The sequence below is a fragment of the Eumetopias jubatus genome, unplaced genomic scaffold, assembly GCF_037043125.1.
Source record: "Eumetopias jubatus isolate StellerSeaLion01/CBP00866 unplaced genomic scaffold, mEumJub1_p1.0 scaffold_8, whole genome shotgun sequence".
NCBI classification, from domain to species: Eukaryota; Metazoa; Chordata; class Mammalia; order Carnivora; family Otariidae; genus Eumetopias; species Eumetopias jubatus.
In genome coordinates this window covers 3,353,110-3,358,196 of record NW_028274814.1, presented here as the reverse complement: position 1 = coordinate 3,358,196, position 5,087 = coordinate 3,353,110, and the positions used below count along the sequence as shown (strand labels likewise).

The 5,087-nt window shown below is 41.4% G+C and overlaps 1 pseudogene; it reads right to left on the bottom strand.

The window, feature by feature from the left end:
• Positions 1 to 3,302: 3,302 nt before the first annotated feature.
• LOC114222420 (glyceraldehyde-3-phosphate dehydrogenase pseudogene) lies at positions 3,303 to 4,303 on the bottom strand (annotated as a pseudogene).
• Positions 4,304 to 5,087: the final 784 nt, after the last annotated feature.

The following is a 5,087-nucleotide window of genomic DNA, read 5'->3' as shown; positions in this document are numbered from 1 at the left end:
TATGTAACCTCCTGAAATGAAAGAAAAAAAAAATGAGGCAAATTATGTCACACAAATGAAAACACTTGATAACAGAAGGGGAATTGTTGTTCCAACAGAGAAAGATAATTGTGGGCTAGAAGGAAAGACAGTGATGTGGGGATTTGGGCACACCAATCAATCCTCAACACTCCCAGTAAAGATATAGATGCTTGAGAAAACAAAACAAAACAAAACAAAAACACAAAAAATGAAATATCCCATTGAACTGTTTAGTGATTTATTACATTTTTAACACCAAAAATCTAGAGAGTATGGCCAAAGAAAAGATTTCTGTAGCATTTCTGTGTGTGTTTGGCAGTGCAAGAAATGTAACTTGAACACTGAAATATTGGAATTGCCAGGAAATGTTCATGGCTTTATATAGATAAAGGAACAATGTTGTTTAATTTGGGACCACTGAAGAAAATTGGGTATATACAGACATCTGAACCATATAGTTCTCCTCCTTAAAAATAAACATGTTCGTACCATTTCAGTCTACCAGATACAACCTGAAATGAGAGAAGAGATTTTCATCTCTATTTTATAGGAAAGGGAAACACAGAGAAGTGAGCAGAATTGCTCTCAATTCCATAGTGACCAGATCAAGCCTTGAAACTCCAGATGCATTTCCTCATCGCCACTAGAGCTACTACAGAGTCTGGTCATCTAACAAGTGGTTGCAAGTCATTGTATGCTGTCTTTTTTTCACATCGTTCCACTTAGCAGGGGAATGAGTTTCCTTGGCAGAGAAAGTAGAACAAAAGGAAAAAAAAAAAGTTTATTTGCCAAAAGAAAAAAGTTTTGAAGCAGCATATATGTCACACACACACACACACACACACACACACACACACACAAATCATTCATCTCTTAGAAGCAGTATATTTTTATCATATTTTTTTCTACTTCTAGCCATGTGAAGATCTATTGTTCATGTAGTTCAATAAGGAGCTAAATAAGTTAAGAGGTAGAGAATGAAACCCAGGGAAAAAGATTAAAACATATTGAAAAGCTTAATTCTGAAGGACAGGATGAAAGATAATTCCACAGGAATCTACAAACATACCAATTTACACAGAGGTTGGTGACCAATTTCTACCATTGTCATTTAATTTGATGTCTTCTCATCTCTGGTGCAAGTATTCTGATCTAGCTCCATGATGAACACAAGAATGGGTTAAACTTCATGATGAATTTCTGGTTTATTACAACTAAACTTCTGGGAAGTAAAATAACTGTTGAACACTAGAATAGTTTACACCAAATGAGAGCTTTACCAAGTAAACTATTTCTCTGTGGCCCATTTCAACACTATTCTCAGTCCCCGTCATTTCTTTCTTTTTATCATTGGATATATTGTCCCATGCACTCTTTCCCTTGTCTTAGGTTTCCAATCCCTGACATATTTCAAGTCTTAGTTCACATCAAACCATATTGAAACTCAATGATTTTCACCTTTTATGAACCTCTGCAACAAAGCAGAACTTGAGAATTTATAGATATACCATTCATAGTTTTGACTGTTGCAAGAGATTTTGATTCTTATTACTTTCATTAGGCATGGATTAGAATCATGATGTGAAGGAGGAAATCACTGATTAGTGAGGAAAACTAGTCCGCTGTTGAGCATCTACAACTTAATGACCTTTTTGTTGTTCTCTTCCTGTCTTTGTGCACACAGTAACCTCCGAACATGAGATTTGGAATCTTCAAGTTTCTCAGCATATATCTCTGGCATATATCTCTGGCAAATCTCAAGGATTTATTGTACCTAAAGTCTGTATCACCTAATGCAACCCAGGGTCCAGAAAAAGTCTAATTTGAATACTCCAGGAATTCTGGAATATGATGACATGCTTCTTAGTCTTTGGTTTACATATAAAGGCATTTCAGCCAGTGAGAAGTGGATTTAAACTTCATTTTCACGGTTCCTACTTTGTTTAAATAAAAAATTCTGGGGAAAAATGTTTTGGAGAGTTTGGAGTTCAGTGTGCAATAGTGAGTCCAATAATTCTACCGAAACTACAATATGAAGAAGGCATAGTGAAAGTGTCCTGACACTGCCGTACAAAGAAGGATTTCAGCTCTGATCCCAGAAAGAGCCAGTGGGAAGAGGTTCCACTCTCAGTCCTGGGGAAATGGCAGAGAAGCTGAAGTAGGAAAAGTAGGAATCATGCCATAGAAATTTCCATTGTCCAGCTCTATGAAAATTTAGGTTAAGTCCTTTAAAAATCATCTCTAACAATATCAAACTAAGAGTACTGCTCAGAGTCCACGTAAGTGTTGCAGTTGTTGGTAAGGTAGTTCCAAGAGATACAACCAGTAGTGGGAAATGGGATCCTCAGAATTGGGAGAAAACTGACCCAATCTGCAAAAGTACTGAGTTGACTTAAAGACAAAATGATATTAATATACATCATGGATTGAGTTCTTTCTAAGGTCAACACTATGCACATTGTCTCATCTAAACCTTATATAACTGTTGTTTGAGGTAGGCATAACTAAGTCATTTTACTGAGCAGGAAACTGAGGCATAGAAAATTAAAGCAACTTAACCAAGAATCACACTGGGTGTAAGTGGCAGGGTCAGAATTATATAATTTCAGGGCTCCTATTTTTAATCCTCATGATCTATGTCTTCTACACAATGGTAAAAAAGGAATAGGAATACTCTTGTATTAAAGAACAAAGCCCATGTAACTCCACCTCATAAAAGGAGCCCTAAAGCTGGCTATCTAATAACAGAGGTGAGGTGAGGTGCTATATGATGTAAGAATCCTGAGGGGGGAACCTCAGTTAGAATGGAGCCCAGCCTTAGATGTTCCAGTAATAGTGATGGCCTGGAAACCCAAGTTTTCCCTTATAGTTTTCTCTAATATTTAATGTGTGGCATGCATCTAGTTATAAATTCTCACTTTCAGGGTGAGAACTTAGTCTATAATAACAATATTTATTTAAGAATACTCAACATTTAATTGATAGATTCTCATTTCTCTAAGATGAGAAGTTTCATTGTGGCCCTATGGAAATGGAAGGCAGAAGACTGACAACAATTACTTTTTTTTTTTTTTTGGCTGGGTACAGTATACTTTATTGATGGTACATGACAAGGCAGGGCTCCCCAAGCCCTTCCCCTTCTTCAGGGGGTCTGGGATGGAAACAGTGGAGGTCGGGAGATTTTCAGTGTTTTGGGGGATAAGTTGGGGCAGGGACTCCCCAGCAGCTGAGGGCCTCTTTCTTCCTCTTGCTCTCGCTGGGGCTGGTGGTCCAGGGGGCTCTTACTCCTTGGAGGCCATGTGGACCATAAGGTCTACCACCCAGTTGCTGTAGCCAAATTCATTGTCATACCAGGAAATGAGCTTGACAAAGTGGTTGTTGAGAGCAATGCCAGCCCAGGCATCGAAGGTGGAAGAGTGGGTGTCACTGTTAAAGTTGCAGGGACAACCTGGTCTTCAGTGTACCTCAGGATGCCCTTGAGGGGGCCCTGTGATGCCTGCTTCACGACCTTCTTGATGTTGTCATACTTGGCAACTTTCTCCAGGCTGCAGGTCAGATCGACGGCGGACGCGTTGGGGGTGGGGACACGGAAGGCCATGCCAGTGAGCTTCCCGTTCAGCTCAGTGATGACCCTGCCCACAGCCTTGGCAGTGCCAGTGGAAGCAGGGATGATGTTCTGGGCAGCCCCTCGGCCGTCGTGCCACAGCTTCCCAGAGGGGCCATCCACGGTCTTCTGGGTGGCAGTGATGGCATGGACAGTGGTCATGAGTCCCTCCACGATGCAGAAGTTGTCATGGATGACCTTGGCCAGAGGAGCCAAGCAGTTGCTGGTGCAGGAAGCATTGCTGACAATCTTCAGGGAGTTGTCATACTTCTCATGTTTCACACCCATCAGGAACATGGGGGCATCCACAGAAGGAGCAGAGATGATGACCCTCTTGGCCCCACCCTTCAAGTGAGCTCCAGTCTTCTCCATGGTGGTGAAGACCCCAGTGGACTCCACAACATACTCGGCACCAGCATCACCCCATTTGATGTTGGCGGGATCTCACTCCTGGAAGATGGAGATGGACTTTCCATTGAGGACAAGCTTCCCGTTCTCAGCCTTGACTCTGCCGTGGAATTTGCCATGGGTGGAATCATACTGGAACATGTAGACCATGTAGTTGAGGTCAATGAAAGGGTCACCAATGGCGACAATATCCACTTTGCCAGAGTTAAAAGCAGCCCTGGTGACCAGGCGCCCAATACTGCCAAATCCGTTCACTCTGAGCTTCACCATCTTGTCTTGGGGACACGACTGGCACTGCACTAGAGATGCGGCTGTCTGTTGAACAGGGAGGGGCAGAGAGCTGACAACGATTACTTTTTAAAAGGCCTTTCTGTTCCCAAAGAACTTGAGTTTCAGTCATATCCTCATTTGTGCAAGACATATTAAAAAAGAGACTCTTAAATTTCCTGGACAATGAATGGTTTTCTCTTGGATAGCTATAACCTTCATCCTTACTTTCAGTTCTAAACTTTTAGAGCAAACAAGACATAATCAACTCATGGACCAAACCTGCAAAACACGCATATGTAGATTTATGTAAATACTCATGCAAATCAGGCACAGCCACTGGGCTTCTGGGAGGTTACAAATGGAGCCCTTGGTACAGCAGAGGTCAAATATCCTTGGCTTAGAGCTCAAGTCTACATGCAGATTTTTATAGGACAATGGCAGCCCCTAAACACAGCAGTCTTTAAATGCTGTGATAATTCTATTCCTGAGTAGTTTTCAGTCATAATTAGGAAAGGGTGACCTGGTTCAGAGAAAAATGAAGAGCAGAATGAAACTGAGCTCTAATATTCCAATTTATTTAAGTTGAATATTGATTATCTCCCAGCCCCTGCTTTCCTTCCTTTTTCATGTGTCCATGAAGGGACCTCAGCTGGCATGGAAAATGGCTTTTTTATTTCAGAGGGCTTTGATCTGAGTACTGAATTTCCCTAACTTACCTAAAATTCAGGAGAGCCCAAAGCCGCTGTCCTTGAAAGGGCTTCAGTGTAGAGGAGCCACATGCCTT